This window comes from Ochotona curzoniae, unplaced genomic scaffold, assembly GCF_017591425.1.
Source record: "Ochotona curzoniae isolate NIBS_2020 unplaced genomic scaffold, NIBS_Ocur_1.0 contig_2318, whole genome shotgun sequence".
Classification (NCBI taxonomy): domain Eukaryota; kingdom Metazoa; phylum Chordata; class Mammalia; order Lagomorpha; family Ochotonidae; genus Ochotona; species Ochotona curzoniae.
In genome coordinates this window covers 13,420,693-13,438,468 of record NW_024465419.1, presented here as the reverse complement: position 1 = coordinate 13,438,468, position 17,776 = coordinate 13,420,693, and the positions used below count along the sequence as shown (strand labels likewise).

General features: G+C 42.9%; 1 non-coding gene across 1 annotated transcript; it reads left to right on the top strand.

The window, feature by feature from the left end:
* Positions 1-15,777: 15,777 nt before the first annotated feature.
* On the top strand, positions 15,778-15,882 carry LOC121151411. The gene has a single exon (XR_005883170.1). It is a non-coding gene; the product is annotated as a small nucleolar RNA U13 (small nucleolar RNA).
* Positions 15,883-17,776: the final 1,894 nt, after the last annotated feature.

The following is a 17,776-nucleotide window of genomic DNA, read 5'->3' as shown; positions in this document are numbered from 1 at the left end:
AAAGAGAAAGATCTTCCATCCATTGGTTCAGTTACCAAGTGGCTACAATGACTGGAGCTGAGACTATCTGAAACCAAGAGCCTGGACCTTCTTCCGGGTCTCCCATGTGGGGTGCAGGGTCCCAAGGACTTGGACCATCCTCTGCTGCTTTCTCAAAGGGCACAAGCAGGGAAGCGAGTGGGAAATGGAGCAGGTGGGAGATGAGCCAACATCCATATGGGGTGCTGCTGCTTATAAGGGGTAATCAGAAATTGAGCCATTGAGTCAGCCCAATTAGTTTTGTTTTAACTGAGATGTGTGAAGGTTTTTATTGGTTTGTAAGTGGTGTCCTATAAGGCATTTGAAGTTTCAGAAAATGAAATTTATCAAATATTTAAAAGTAGTTAAAATATTCTAGGAAATGTAATGACATATCTAGAGGTGATCATTTGTTTGAAGAAATTTATATATTTATAAATTAAACACTAATCAAACCAAAAAAGCTAAAGGAATTGGTCTCACTTTCCTATAAAAATCACTATTTCTAAATAAAATAACCACATTGAGAGGTTAAGTTTGAAGACAAAACTGAGATCGTAATAAATTGAATGTCAGCTGAAGTAGCTGCAGGTAATTCGTTTTTATTCACAGATCTTTCATAGGTAAACACCTGACTGACAGGAATCAGGAAGGAGAAAGAGGAAGAGCTACAGACATTTCATAAAAAGGCGAAGAGAGCATTGATAAATATACCAGCTCCCTACAAGCTGTGGTGTAAGGCTAGGAATTCTTAAGAAAGGAATTCTGTACACATCGCCACACCATCAGAGGGAACAGTGAAGTGGCTGTACTTAGATCCATAGCAAGCTCCCCAAAGTCAACTGTGAGAACTTGGTTGAGACCATGGAACTTAAACTTTAAGGGGCTGGAGAGTCTCAGACCTCCTGAAGATTTGGGGCAGGTTTGATTTAAGACTCTCAGAAGACCCCAGTCATGACTTTGCCCACGCATGCGTGTTGCTGTGTTTGGCCCACAGAAGGCAGGAGGTCCCTTCTGAATCTCTGAAGCCCACTGCTTCAAATGGTAGAGCACCATGTTGAGACCCAGGCATTAGGAGAGACAGGCAGACTCTGGCTGACTCTAAGCATTCTCCCGGAGCAAGGCATAGTGCAGCCTGGGCAGACCCCAGCCCCTGCTGATTTCCCCTATATTATAACAAATGTAGTCCTTCAAAAACAGTCATTAAGTCCATCATTCTGCTATTTAAGTATGTCCTGACATTGTAGATATGGACAACAGCAAAGAGTCCAGCATCTTATTGTCAATATACATTCAACAGTTTTATTGGGAGTCGATCTTTTAAATACATCTTAATAATTGGGAGTGCATCCTAAATACATCTTTTTAAATAAACTTTAAATAGTTTTAAAATGCCACCTTTCTCTTGCAGATGCCTCTCAATAAGATGGGCTCCCTGTCTGGGCACTGAGTCTTGTTCACCTGCCCATGATCCCTTGTGGTACCTTTTCATTATTCTGACCTACTTTCTCCCCCACTTACCATGCGAGTCGGATGAAGTCAGAATGAGGCTCATTTAATCTGTGCAAGCTCTCCTGTCATTACACAATTCTCCTTTAGGGTAAATGCCAAACAGTTATTTCTGAAACTGATTGAAGGACACTCCTTGGCACAGACAGAAACTGATGTAGCTCATTCCCAATTTTGTTTAGCTTTGACGGTTCACACCCTCTCAAACCATCTAGTTCTTTCTGAAACAACACCCTTAGTGATGGTGAAGACAGTGGGATAGTGTCTTGTTCATTTGTCATCTCTTATTAAATTGTGGCCCCTTGCTACCAGGGACTGTGTGTGAAACTGCCTCGCCACCAAGAGTTTTTCACTTAGCTCTACACTCACAGAGTGATTTCAAGATCTTTATTGTCTTAAGGAATGAGTGAAGTCAGGGCACCTTTTCCTTGACATCATTTGTGTTTTCTCTTCCAAAAACTTCATTTGTTTCTTTCCTTTAGGCAATGACCACCAATCTGTCTGCTCTTGCTTTCTTCAACTCAGTTGTCCCAGTGGTTCGTGGGTCATCCACCAGGAGCTCCTCCCAGGTCTTCCTACAGCTTTCAGATTCCCACCCACCACATCTAAGGGTAACCCAGCTTCCTTTATCCTCTATGTGATGAAAAGATGGTGTGATACCAAAGGGTTCATTCGTTGTATTGCTGAATTCCTAAAAGGTGTGATCAGCCCTCAACAGAGTTTTCGAATATCTACATGGACATGTTGATGACAAAGAACTGCTGGAAGCTCAACAAATCAGATGCTTTGAAACCAATATTTCAAGGTAAAGTTCCCATAGCCAGTCAAGGTCCATTCTTGTACCTTTTCACTGTAGGACTTTTCACTGTCCACATTGGAATGAATGTAGACTAAGAGCTGCCAATTTGTTGATTTAAACTTGAAAATGGTCTCCAGGGAAGTTGAAGTTGAAGATGCTACTCCAGACAACACTTCCAATGGAAGGTTCTAATAGCCAGTGAACTCCCTAGCTAAGGTTCCAATAGCTTAGTGGACTGTCTGCTGAGCACAAAGGTCTTTCCGAAGGTCACACTCTTTCCCTATACTACTTTATCCATCTCCCCTCCCTGATATTCCTCCCAAGTGAGGTCTTGTCTGATTAAAGCACACTTGGAGATGAGCATCCCAGAAGCACATGGACTTGCTTTTTAAAGATGTATATGTATTTTATTTGAAAAGCAGAACATCAAAAACAGAAGTTGAAGGGGAAGAAACAGAGAGCTCTTCCATCTGCTGGTTCCCTTCTCAGATGGCCAGCAAAGCCATCTGGCTGGACTGGCTGAGCCAAGCCAAAGCCCCAGGAGCCTGGCATTCCATCCTTGTCTCCTGCATGGTTGGCAGAAGTCCAAGCACTTGGGCCACCTGTTGCTGCTTGACAGGCACATTAGCTGGGGGTGGGTGGGAAGCAGAGCAGCCAGGACTCAAACCAGAGTTCTGCCAGAGGAGAAACTTCTTTGCAAGTTGAAGGTTAGCTCACAGCACCATAATCTCATTATTCAAACTATGCTGATAGAACTCTCCTCAGTTCACATGTTGCGAGGGATACCAGACTTACTTCTAATGCATTTAGCCCAACCAAGAGTCCTCTGGCTCATTTGTTCTGTCACTGAGGGATGGCCTTCTTCCACTGGGTCTGTGGGTCACACCCACACTGCCAGTCACACCACACTTCTCATGGCCTGGGGTGTCTGAAGTGGTGTTCCTCCTTCAGTTTCCTGCACACATGAATCTCCTCCAACTCACTTCCCTTGTGTGAGCCTGCCATCAGCATCCCAGCTCTGTCCTTCCTCCTCTTCTGTCTAGACAGCTTCAGATGCTACTCTCAGAAGTCATCTGCCCTGCACCCAGCTGCTGGGCTGTCAGCAATCCTCCTGGCCAGAGTTCTGTGCTCAGTCCCACTGAATTTCCTGGACTGACCAGCCAATGCTAAGGTCAAGCTCGGTTCTGGCAAGAAAAGGACCAAGACATGACTCCTGCTCTCCAAAAGGAGAAGTTCATTGCTTCCCGTCTTCCTTAATAAACTACATTCTGCCAGTTCTTGGGCCTCAGGGACAGAACATTTCTTGGGAAGGACTGCATTTCTCAGGGATGAGTATTATGCCACGTGATCCCACTGTTAGAGCAGGCAAAGATGTTCATGTGAATGTCCACCTCTCCAACAGGTGGCCTCAATGGATGTTGTCTACTGAAGGAGAGATCTGAGAGAGAAGGGACTATGCTGTTGCTTTGGGGGAAAAAATAGAACATGGACCTAGAGCAGTGAAGCCACTCACTGGTTGCCTCTTATTTCATTCCAGCACTATTATCTAGTTACCTTAACTAGTAGCTGATAAATAAAAGGTTCACCACCAGGAACACAAGGGCAAAGTTGGCAGTTGTCCCAAGGAATTCTAGAAGATAAAAGAGAAAGCCGTGGGACCTGGCATTGTGGTTCAACAGGCTAACCTTTCACCTGCAAGTGCCAGCATTCTACATGGCTGTAAGTTCTGTCCTGGCTACTTCACTTCTGATCCAGCTCCCTGCTCATGACCTGGGAAAGTAGCAGAGGATGGCACAGGTTCAGGGGCCCCTGCACCCACATGGGAGACCCAGAAGAGGCTCCTGGCTTCAGACTAGCTCAGTTCTAGCTGTTCTGGTCATTTGAAGAATGAACCAGCAGATGGAAGATCTCTCTCTCTCTCTTTCTTTCACTCTCTGTAAATCTGCTTTTCCAATAAAAATAAATAAATCCTTTTTTAAAATGCCAAGGAAATGCAAATCTGTGACAGGTTGTGACACTTTGCTTTTCTCTCTCCATCCTCACCTCCTAGCCTCATTCCCTTGTTCTCTTTGCTGCAGAAAAGGCATCTGTGCCTCTTGAGTGGGAGTTGGACATCCACAATAGGGTCAATGTTAGCAGATTGACCCTAAATAGGCCATTTTCATCTTTATGTATCCACTGGTGACTTTCACTGAAGATACCGTCCTTCTGGTCAACCTTCTGTCACTCATAGCTCCCCCTCCCACATCATCTGTCTTTCTTGTTAACCTAACTTTGGGACTTTGTTTTGCTGCACTACTTCTTCCTGACTGTGAGTGACACAAAGCCTCCTTCTGGGAGCGTAGCCCTTGGTGGTACCACGCCTGAGACCTTCCCCGTGGCCTCCCTCCAGAAACGGAGGAAGCATTTCCCCCTAGGCTGAGAATCGGCAGGAAAATGTTCATCTTTCTTGGACCAGATGTCATAGCAATCACTTGGCAGGTGTCATCTCACTTCTCTCCACAGCCCAACAAGCACAAGGTCACATGCCTTGTAACTTCTGCAAATGAGACTCAAACCCAAGGATCTAACCCCCAGCACTGTCTTGCTGTCATGTGTTATGCTTAACAATTCAGTGCGCAGCCTGCAAAGCAGTGAGCCAGTGTCACATACAGATAAGTTCAGATCCAGCAGAAATCGCTTCTCCCTGAGTCTCTTTGGAAGTGTCTATTTTTACAGGAAGTATTTCCCAAGGCCACCAAGAATGTGGGGGGGAGGAATGAAATCAGTTGCCTTTACAAGAAATTTGGGGTGGGGGGAAACAAATGGTTCTTGGTCAGGCTGTTTGTTCTCCCTCCGGTCAACATCCTGGCAGGAAACTGCTTACGCTGCCTGCAGCAGGCACAGGCATCTTGAAGGAAGGCGTGCTTGCCTTGCCGGTAACTGACTTTCCTGTTTGGCTTTCTAACATTTGCATAGATGTTTTTATAAGTGCCTTTAGGAAACTTTTTTTTCTCTTTGTTTTGTTTTGCTACTTTTCCGTGAGAGGAGAGATTTATGCTGGTGAGCAATCAGCTTGCAAGAATTATACCAGACTGGCTCAAGTTACCCAGATATAAACTCAGAAGTCCACTTGAACCCCTCACCCATCCATGCAGACATACCCACTTCTCCCTGAGCCCTCGCACTGGCCCTCACACATGGTCCTGTGCAACATAGTCAGGTGTGCTTATGATTCACTTGTCAGTCTATTAGACTGGCAGCTCCTGGGAGGCAGGAACTGTGTGACTTCTTAGTTTATCCCAAGGTTTTCCTGGTACCTGACACATAGCAGCCACTCATAGGTTCCCAGAGAATGAGCAAGCAATGATTGGTTGCAGAGTGTTAGCCCTGATCAGGTGCCTCCTTCGTGATGCTCCTGTATGGTCACACCTGTTTCCCACCCTTATGGGGCCTGGTCCTTTATTAAAAGTTGTCTCCTGTCTGGCATAGTAAGACTTGCTCTTTGATTGACCACAGGATGAAGTTCGGAGTCAATTAATGGCCTTGAATTTTCCACCATTTTTTCTTGAAGAGGCAGGCATAGACTAGGGGAAGAAAGGAACCTGGGGAGTCAGCTAGGCCAGGGTTCAAATCCTGATTTGGCACTGAGAAGCTGTGAGACTCTGGCAAGTTGTTCAACAGCTCTGTGGACAGCCACGCTTACCACACAGGTCAGCAAGCAGTCTATCAGAGGTTTTCAGGGGAGGAGCTGACACCCAAGGAGTGCTTGGCTAAAGAGTCGATATTTTCAGTGTAAGGATCCCTGGAAGGGGCTGTTACTGCACCAGCAACCCTGGCTGGCTGACTTTGTCTTCAAACTTCAGCCTGTGTAAGACATCAGGCACAGCTCTGTCCCCTGGGTGAAAAAAAAAAAAATCAGCCACAAAACTCCTTCCCTGAAGTCTCTTAACCCTGTGGCATGGTTCTTTTGTGATTCGTTTGTTTGGGAGTTGGTTAGTTGGGATAAGGGGAACTCTTGAACCCTTAGTGCAAAACCAGGGATGTGGAAACTAGGCTTCTCAGACTACATCTACCCTTCTGCAAATGTTTTTCATATGACCCATGGGGCAGCTTTTTTTTTTTTTTTTTTTGCATTTTGAGAGGGTTGAAAAAAAATGAAAAGAATATTGTTTCACGATAGGTAGATTAGATGAAGTTCTCATTTCAGTGGCCATTTCAGAAGCTTTACTGGGACATAGCCATGACACGCCATTTACATCTCTTCAGCCACTTTGGTATTGCAGCGAGGAGTTGAGTAGTTCCCACAGAGATCATATAGACAGAGAGGCTTACACTAGTTCCACTATGGCCTTTCACAGGAAATTTGACCAACCCTGATACAGTACATAGCAGGAGAATCGTCATGCAGAATTACCCAACTAGTTCTCTTCCCCTTTCCCTCTTTTCATCCCATCTGCAAATGTAGACTGATGTCAGAAAATTTTTTGGATTGACAAACTGCAGATACTCCCTGGGAAGTTTACAAGGACGCGTCACTCCCACTTCCATCTTGTTTAATTATCCTTCAGTCCTGCACAAAAAAGGAAGGAAGAAGGCAGAATTAGACAAGGGGTAGACAGCCAGAGAAAAGAAAGAGAGAGGCAATAAAAAAGATAAGCAACATGGCAAAGAAGTTTATTCCAAGCAAATATGTTCACAAAGAGCCAGGAAAGGGGACAGTTTAACAGAAGTTTGCAAATGCTACTGTTTAATTTCTGTGACTGACATAATCAGATCATTGCTTCCCCCCAAAAAAGCTTACTAGATTTGGCAACAAGAAAGTATTTTTGGAGAAGTTTAGTATTTACTCAGTTTAGGAAGTGACCAGTTGACAGAGATGGACACGGAACTCTTGGCAATGTTTGGCTGTCTGGGTAAGCAGAGCTAAGCAGTTAGAACTCCTACAGGAAGAGTGACTGGCTCCATGAAGAAAGAAAATAGCAATTTTAGCATGAAAACCATAATGTGGAAAAACTATAATAATCCACAAGGAAAATCCTCTGTGGGGAAGGGAAGGGAAGGACCTTATTTTTAAAATAGAAATTTAAAACCCTAGAGCAAGCAATTGGCTCAACGCTGGGGACATGTATGTCACATAGTAGGGTGCTTGGGTTTGAGTCCTACCTCTACTGCAGCAACAGATATTGCTCTTTCTTCTTTTTAAAAAGTTTTATTTACTTATTTATTTGAAAGGGAGAGAGAAAGAGAGAAATATCTTCCATCTGCTGGTTCACTTCCCAAATGGCCACAACAGCCAAAGCAAGGCCAGGCTAGGGTCAGGAATCCAAAACTCCGTCCGGGTCTTGATCCAATATGGGATGCTGATATTACAAGTAGTAGCTTAATGTGCTGTGCTCTGATGCTGGCTTCCCAGACTGTGCTTTTAATTCCAAATTCCTGCTCATGCACACCCTAGGAGGCAGTGGATGATGCCCCAAGTGCTTGGATCCTTACCCCCCAGCTAGGAAACCCAAACTTAGCTCTAGGTTCCTGGTTTTGGTCTGGTCCATTTGCTGCATTGCAGGAGTAAACAACAGGTGAAAGATCTCTCTGTTTTCTCTCTCTCTTCTCCTTTCCTTTCTTCCTCTCTCCCTCCCTCTCTAATACATACATGTATTAAATACTGTACAAATACAGTAAAAATACTGCACTGTCCCTTGATTAATGCAAGCCTTATTTTACTGAAACCCCTAATCAGAACAGCAGACAGCAGAGAAGATGCCATAAAACTCCAGTACTTGGAGACCTCAAAACGAAACTCCTGTGCTCAGGAATAGTTAGATAAAAAAAATGCCTGTGTGAGCCTAGGAGAGCATTCTCCTTGTTAAGACAAAGACCAGAGATGAAGAGCACCAGAGGGAAAGTGTTTGCCAAAGTCAAGTCCCACTGGGCTTTGTTTCATGGGATATGCCCTTGAAACACAGGAGAGCTTTATTCTCAGCAGAATTCTGAAATGTGAAAAACTGAAAAAAATCTTATTTCCAGGATAAAGAAAAATCCCAAAAGCTAAACAACAAAGCAAGACACACACAAATATGTGCAGAACATCTGCAATCTCTCTTCCAGTACATTTAGCATTGTTGCTCCTGACTCTCCCAGTCCAGCGGATCCATACTTCCCAGTTGGTGGAGGAGAGGGAGGCTTGGGGGATGTACCCACAAGATTACACACAAACCGGGAACTCAACAGAGCAAATCTGAAGCACTGTCACCAAGAGGAGCCTAAGGAGACAAGGAGATTACATGGTGTGTGGTGCCCTGGGTGGGCCTGTGGAATGGTAAAGGGATACTACATAAGAACTGAAGACATGGGTCCCGTCATAGTAACCTAGCAGTTAAAGTCCTCTCCTTGCCCATATGGGCACCAGTTCTAATCCTGGCAGCCCTGCTTCCCATCCTACTCCCTGCTTGTGGCCTGGGAAAGCAGTTGAGGATGGCCCAAAGCCTTGAGACCCTGTCCCCATGTGGGAGGCTTGGAAGAAACTCCTGGCTCCTGGCATCAGGTTGGCTCAGCTCTAGCTGTTACAGCCACTTGGGGGGTGAGCTGGCAGACTATAGATCTTTCTCTTTGTCTTTCCTTTTCTTTATAAATCTGACTTTCCAATGAAAATAAGTAAGTATTACAGAAAAAAAAAATTTTCGAGGGGGCCGAAATGGTGGTATAGGGTGTCAAGCTGCTCCCTTGGCTGGCATCTCCTAGCAGGGTGATGGCACTGTGCTTGCACTCTAGCAACTGTTAGCAGGGGACTAATGCACCTAGGAAAGCAGCAGAAGATGGCCCAAGCGCTTGGGGTCCTGCACCCACATGCAAGACTTGGATGGAGTTTTAGGTTCCTGGCTTCCACCGGGCTGGACCCTGACTATTTTAGCCACATGGGAAGTGAAAATGCAGACGCAAGATTCTCTCTCTCTCATGCTTTGCCTTTCAGATAAATAAATCTTTTAAAAAACAATTTCCAGAAAAATTGGATGATAACAAATTAAACATATTTATTTACTATTGGACTTCTCATTGCTCTTATTATATTGCACACATAGCTACTACCCAAAACAGCTCTGTTTAAAATGTAGCATTTCCCTGACTTACTTGATTATGAGACTTACATCATCAAATACTTGAATCCAGTCTCCCTGGAGACATTTTGAAAATTTGATTTATGCAATCTAAAATTAGGATGAGACTAGCTGAAAAAACAGCTCTAGAGAAAGGGCCTGATCCAGTCAAGTTAAAAGAAATACAATGAAAACAATCTAATGAGCTATTACTGACTTCTAGCTGGTTGCTGCAGGGTACTCAATGGCGAGAAATTCTGTCCAACTAATTACTGCAAAAATGTTCCTTTGATGCCCAAAGCCTTCCATAAGAGCCTAATGGACTGTGGATATCTTGTTAAATGTAACTGGATGAGGAAACTATTAATACAAGGCTTGCTCGGCGTCTTCCGGTGCCAAACAAAAGGCATTTGTGTCTCACCCTTTTGAAAAGTTACACAAATTGGGGGTGGGGGAAATTGTAGACAATGAATATTTAGTTGAGATGAGTTCATGCAGAGATGAACAAATCCTTCTTATCCTTGGGAACAAAGACAATTCAGTTTGCAAATAGCTGCAGACAGCTCAATGCATCCTGGACAGCTGGAATATGGAGAACTTATGGATGAGAAATGGCATGTTTTATAGCTTTCGACATGCCACTCTCTCAAGCCTTAAACAAAAGAAAAAGAAATGTATTTTAATTTAATCAATTCGGGCAGTCGCCTCTTCTCAACTCAGATTACAATAATGGATTCGGACCGGGCAGGGTTTTCTTTCAAATTTGTTTCATACTATAACAGATGATAAGGGATATGTCTTGAATCTTCACAACATGGCTTTGTTATAGGACACATTAGTAGCATTTTTTTTTATCAACCTTTGACTGTTTTTTGCATAGTTCTTGAAGAATTACAAAAATCTCGCTTGGGATGTGTTTTAAGGGGCAGAAAGCTCATTGTTGGAGACACAGGAAGCCTGAGATCGCAAAACAGGATTTAGCAGAAAGAACACAGGCTTTCAGAAGTTGATGGATGTGGGTTTGAGTCTTGGCTTCAACCCTTTCAAGCTGAATAACTGTAAGACGTCACTTATAGGAACTCAGGTTTCTCTGTCAGTGGAAGTTGGATGGTATCATCTCCTTGGCAAGGTTGCTGTAAGGAAAGAGAGAAAGCTTGCAATGTACGCACCTAACAGTGTTGGGCACATCCAATGGTCCTGGTGCTAACGGAGACTGGCTGATCTCAGGACATAGTGATTATAATAAGAAAATGGCATCACCAATAGTTTAGCAAGGGTGTATGCAATTGCTGGTGAAGCAACACAGAACTCCTGGAAGCTGGATTTATAGGCAATGGAGGAAGGAAATAATTTAAGTCAGCTCAAATGGAATGCTATATGGAAAGATAGATTTACTATTCACATCAGCAGAATTTTTTGGAAGAGAGGCAAGATTAATAAACTCAGCCTTTTGACAGTTACACTGTTTCTGCTTAAATGAAATTTGCAAGATGGACTACCCTGTAATCCTCAGATCCTAGTCTTGTAAAACCAGGGCATTCCTTGACTCAAGCAAGTAAACCATTGGATCATCAAAAAGGATACAAGGAAACTGAACCAAATACTTCTTAGAGTGTATTCTGGCTATTACTTAGGAAAAAGGATTATAAAATCATATAGTTTAAAAGATGTTGGGTTCGACAGGATTAAACCAGTTTCTAGGCTTTTTCCTAAAATGATGCCTATACAATCATGAACCACGTAAGAGCCAACGATAGATGGGGTGTTGGACATTGGTCCCTGGTGATTACAGGGCCCAGGGACATTGTACAAGTCTTCATGGAATTACATCCTTTGATGTTCACATAATAATGAAATCATTATTTCTCAGAATGTATAGTCATTCAGCAACTCACAAATGTACATGATCAAATTCAGACAGTAGAGAAGTGCACAAGGTGAAAAGAAGATTTCTTCTCAATTCACCTTCTATCTTCCAGTTCTCCACAGCAAGTATTGTTACTAGATTGTTGTGTGGCTTTGCAGAATCACTGCAAACCTAAGTAAGCACTTTAGCTCATCAAAATACTGTATACATTCACAGTATATATACTTGTGCATCTTTTGTCATTGACTTCATTCACCTTAGGAAAATAAAAGTTCATTTAAATCAGCGATTCTCAACTGGGGATGATTAGTCTAGAGGCATTTTTAGCTGTTTTATTTTTAATTATTTTCATTTACTTGCAAGGCATAATGACAGACAAAGAAAGAGATCCAACAACTGACTCATTCCCCAAACACCTAGAAAGAACCAAGACTGGACCAGTCCAAAACCAGGAAGCAGGAGTCAAGTGCTTCTTCCAGGTCTCCCACATTGGTGGCAGGGGCCCAAGCACTTGGGCTATCTTCTGCTGCCTTTCCAGGATGCATTAACAACAAGCTGACTGGAAGCTGTTGCAGTCTGACGTGGGATAGAGGCGTCCCAAGCAGTGACCTAACTGCTGTACACTACACCTGTCTACAAGCACTTTAAACGGCCATGCCTGGGAGAGTAGCAATAAGGATGCTACTAGCAAAGGGTGAGCTGAATCTAGGAATACTGTTAAAATGCTACGATACACAAGGCATTCGCCCACAACAACAATAACAATGGAACCATTGAAATATCCTCAATTAGATGGGGGCCATCTTAATGAGCACATATATTCCATTATATGGATAGTATAACATGTCATGTAAGCAGTACAATATTCATTGTCAAGGATCATTTAAAATCTTTTACTAAAAAAGTCAGCCTGAAAGGAAATTTTACAAATGCAGATGTATATCTCCAAGAGAACATTCTATGAGTAGAATACCTGTGCATTTTTTATCTTAAATGTTGTTAGTTACCCTTCAGAGGCAATACAGCCACTTACACTGCCTTCAGCAATGCAAACAAATTCCCAAGCCTCCTATCCTACCCTACTATAATGACACACTTAAAAAAAAAAGGTCTAATTGATTTAAACAGTATTGCTTACATTTGCACTTACTTATTCCAGGTGCTACTAAATGACTAACATGTACCTGAAGAAATGAAAATCAAGAAACTTCTTGTAGAAAATGATGCTACTGTATGATCTATGAGTCATTGAAGAATTTAATCAGAAGAAAGTGTTTTGAAGAGATCAAACTAACAAAAAAAATCAAAATCTATGAGGCATAATTTCCACTGATCTTTGCTGCTGAGATATGCCTCCTGTAGGCAACAAATAGATGGGGTTTGTCTTTTAATCCAGTCTACTAATCTATGACATTTGATTGATGAATATAAGCCATTTACATTCAGGATTAATACAAATAGGTGATAATTTGTTCTTGTCATTTTAGGGATGGGGTGTTCATTGATTTAGTCTTCTGTTGTCATTTTACTGGGATGTTCTTCACATTTGCCTTTGGTTTTGGTGGGCGCTATTCCTCTTCTCTGTCAAGAGAACATCTTTAAGTATCCTTTGTAGGGCAGGTTTGGAAAAGGCAAAATCTTTTAACTTTTCTTGACTGTGGAAGAATTTTATTTCATTTTCAAAGACAAAAGAAAGCTTTGCTGGATATATTATCCTGGGCCGACAATTTTTTTCTTTTAGACTCTGGAATATGTCACTCCAATCTCTTTTGGCCTGTAGAGTTTCCTGTGAGTTTAATTGGCATTCCTTTGTATGTCAATTGATTTTTTTCATGTGCACATTTAGGGATCTTTTCCTTATGCCCAGTTGAAGAGAGCTTGATGATCATGTGTGGTGGTGAAGATCACTTTTGGTCAACCATGTTGGGAGTTCTGTGCCCCTCCTGGATGTTGTTTCCCAATTCTTTCTTTAGATGAGGAAAATTTTCTCTTATATATTTCATTAAATATATTTGTAAAACCAGTTTCTGTTTCTGCACCTTCTGAGACTCCCATAACTCTTAATTTGGCCTCGTAATAGTGTCTTTGAATTCTTGAATACTTTTCTGGCCTGATCCAGCTCTGCTTCCAGCTTTTTATTTGCTTCCCACTGGTGACAGGAAATATCTTCTAATTCTGAGGTTCTTTTTTCTGCTTGCTATATTTTATTTTGGAGACTCTCCACTGTACTTTTAATTTGCCCTACTGTGTTCTTCATTTCTGATATATCAGCCTTGATTTGCTTTATTGCTGCTATTTCTTATGTAAGATATTTCTTAAATTCTTTGAACTCTTGTATGTGCTTCTCATTGTTGAACAGAAGCTTTATAATGAGTTTTCTGAATTCTGTATTCCCCATTTTCTCAATGTCTTCCTCAGTTAACTCTGATGTTGGCATAGGGTTTTGATCCTTTGTAGGGGTGTCCTCAGTAATATTCATTTTGCCTCTGTGTCTTGTTTTGCTCTTGATCATCATACTGGGGCAGGTTTCTAAGCTGTGTCACCCACAGGTCTACAGTTTGATTTCACTTATTGCAATTGGTACACATCTCTTTCCTTGCAGCCAATTATGCCACTCCCTCTAGCGAGTTCCAGGTCTGGGTTTTTATGTTAGATTTCCACCATGGTCTCGGTAGCCCCAACTCCTGGCTCACCAGTCTCCATCTCCTGTGCTGTCGTGCTGAGGTTGCACTGTTGTCTGTACAACCTTTCTCCTGCTTCCGGTTGGAGTAGGTCCCAGGATTAGGGAGATACCAGGTGTCCTATATAGCTAGAGCGTTGATGGTGTTTATCATGCTGGGACCTGTTGGCTGCTAGGTCTGGGTGCTACACAGACCTATTTTGACCCATACAATGCCACAGTCGGTATTATTTTCCTGCAAGACCAGTGCAATCCACGGAACTCAGTGAGTTCTCGTGAGCTCAGCATATGTGCAACTCATTGTTGTCCCCTGCAGTCCTAAACCTTTGGCACAGTGTACAAAATGGCACCTGATGTACCACTACTAGAGTTCTTGATCTGCTGGCCGTTAGGTCTTAGGGCTACTCAGACCTGTCTTAGGTGGAACCTGTAGGATGCCAAGTTATTGCAGTTCACTGAGTCAGAAATGAGTTCACTCCCAGCTCAGCATATGCTCAGCCCTTTTCCTTGCCCTTGGCTTCTCAAACAAAATGGCACCCAGTTTGGCTCTTGGGGATTGACTGGGCTGTGAAATCCACCCTGTTCTCACACTGTCCATCTGGGATCTGCTGCTTTGTGTCTGCTCCTGGTCAAATCAAACGGACCCACAGGACAGACAGTTCTTTTTCTGGGTTTACCTCCCAAGCTCCCAGTGAAAGTCCCTTCCCACCTGGTTACTGGTGGAGTTCCGGCATCTGGTGGAGTTCAGATTGTCCTTAGCTGAATGCCCCTGGATTATCAGTCACAGCAACACCCACTGTTGTGTCCGCTGCTTTTCTGTGTCTGTCAGCCTCCAGGTTCCCCTCTGCTGTTGTTCTGTCCTCTCCTATTTCCTGGAATGTGACCTCTCTACTTCATCCTGATTAAATGTTAGATGTGCTCTCTTCTAATTTACCCCAGCCTCCATTTCCTTGCCTGCCTCACAGTGCAGTCACATATCTGCACCTGCCCACCTGCATGTCCAGCCTCTCTAGACCTGTAACCTCCAAACTGAATTAAGCCTTTTCTTTCCCCACAGACATTCCTCTCAGATAATTTGGTAAAAACCTTGAGAAGTGGACGAACACACCAACATACCTCCCCAAAGCCATCATTGGATTATTTTTCCATCCTTTCTCTCTCTCTGTCTCTCTCTCTCTTATTTTTATTGATGTTTACAAAGTTGATTAGGGTCTTCTCCTTGTGTTTTATGAAATGGGGGCTGGGGGATGGGAGGGAAACCACTCCCAGATTTGCAACTGCTTCAGTACCCAGGGATGGAGAATGGCCACCCGATGTCATCCTAGGATCCACAATGTGGAACATCCTCCAAGGGTTCTGTTCAAGCAGTTTTGATAATTCTGAAATGCTGTCAGTTTTGCCTCTACAAGGATGAGGAAATCCTTCCAAGAGTCTCCATTTGCCCAGATATTTGCTGTCAAAGCTTGGCTGGAGTAGTTGATCTGATTTGTTCTGTCGTCCTTCCTCTGCACTAGTACCAGATGTTCTCTGCAGGTCCCAACAGACTGCCGTATCTTCCATGTGCGTCTGGGTGTCCATCCACTGCTCCATCGTAGTCACTGAGGAGGTCCAGTTCTGACACATGTCCTCCTTGGTCAGACCACAGATCCTTCGATTCTCCCCGTAGTTGAAATTCTGAGTCCAGCGATTCAGTTAAAGGGATCCCCAAAGAAACTTCATCTGAAATGATTTAATTTATGACTTTAGCTTTGAAATAGCTGCATGAGTTTGGAAAGCAAATTATACTGAATCCATAATGATTGCTAATGGGCATGTAAAGGGATATGGTCAGATCTTTCTGTGGTTCATAAGCGTGATGATTGGGTTGACACACAATTGTGTGACATGTGCCTCCCTCCGAACCTTGCTACAATGCCAGCACTTTACCTTTCTGATATAAGAAAAGAAAAAGAGAGAGAGAGAGAGAAATAGTTACTAGAGTCAGGTCTTCAAGTTTCTTGGGGGAGGGGCAGGAAGCAATGAAGATGTTTTAAAAATTAGACAGCAATTATGGGGACAGAACTTTGCAGACACTAAACACCACTGATTATACACCTTGGAGGGGTGAATTTTATTGTGTGAATTATATCCAAAATGCCATATGAAAAAGGAATTCAAAATATTACATGCAGTGGATCTGCATCTGGATTATCAAGCAAAACCAAGTCCTTTTATTTAAAATAAGTTTCTTATGTTTACTGAGTACCTTTTAAAAGGTGTATTTTTCCTAAGCATTTTTATGTACTGTTTTATCTTTACAAAACACTATAAGGTAAGCATTGTTTTCCCCACAGATTAAAAAAAAGCATGATTTGCTCATGATCGCATAAGTGGCAGTTATACTTGGGCCCTCTTACTACAGAGCATCTTTCTTTCTCTCTCTCTCTCTCTTAAAAACTTATTTATTTTTATTGGAAAGGCAGATTTATAGATAGAAAGAGAAAAAGATCTTCCATCCACTGGTTCACTCCCTAAATGGCCACAGTGGCTGGAGCTGGGCTGATTTGAAGTCAGGAGCTAGAAGCTGCTGCTGAGTCTTTCATATGGGTGCAGGGTCAAGTCTTTGAGCCATTCCCTATTGCTTTCCCAGGTCACAAGCAGGGAGGTGGATGGAAAGTGGAGCAGCTGGGACAGTAACTGGCATCATATGTGATCTCAATGCTTGCAAGGTGGACGATTAGCCAATTAAGCCATTATGCTGGGCCCAAGAGCTTGTACCTCCTAAGCACTCACTACTTTTTCTATTAACTACCACACCCCACACACTTGAAAATAGAAAATATTCCTGGGACATTACCTGGAAACACAATGAAAATACTATTGGATGTTCCAAGCACAGAACTATGGTGCAAAATGCATTTGGTTTTCACTCTAAGAGCTCATATATTTTAATCATTCTAAGCAGTTTTGTGAAGGAGAGACAGCCTGCAGTGGAAACCTTCTATGCCAAAATATCTGAAGTGTGAAACAGAGCAAGGCATTGTAGACCAACACCTCTTCCCACTCAAGTCCCTTAGACATTTGTTAGTCTGTGGTATGCCCTTTTAAAATGTTATCAGTAAGAAAAACAGTGCAATCAGAGAAGGCGAGATAACACATATCCCACAAACATTGCCCTTATGTAGTAGATTTGATAGCAAGATGCAATAATTAGATCTTCCACATCAACTGGGACATGATGTTGCTCTTAGAATTCCTGTATGGTTGAAAAAAAAACAAAACATAAATCTTGTTGTTTTGTTCCATGAAGCTAATCCAAAGAAGAAAACTGAAGTGCATGAGATTAGGAAAGATTTGCAAAAGCATTGTTTTATCTTCACAAGATAAAAGGCAAGAGCTCCCTGTGCACAGTATACAAGAGGATCTGGTGGTCACAGTTCATGCTTTATGATAAGGGTGATATTTCCTGGCCCTTTCAAGCTACAGAGTCTTGCTTGAATGATATTCAGAAATCTAATATGGGGCCCGGCGCGGTGGCACAAGTGGTTAACGTCCTCGCCTTGCACGCCCGGGATCCCATATGGGCGCCGGTTCTATCCCGGAGGCCCCACTTCCCCCATCCAGCTCCCTGCCTATGGCCCGGGAAAGCAGTCGAGGACGGCCCAAAGCTTTGGGACCCTGCACCCGCGTGGGAGACCTGGAAGAAGCTCCTGGCTCCTGGCTTCGGATCGGCATAGCATGGGCCGTTGCGCTCACTTGGGGAGTGAATCATCGGACGGAAGATCTTCCTCTTTGTCTTTCCTCTCTGTATATCTGCCTTTCCAATAAAGAAAAAAAAAATTAAAAAAGAA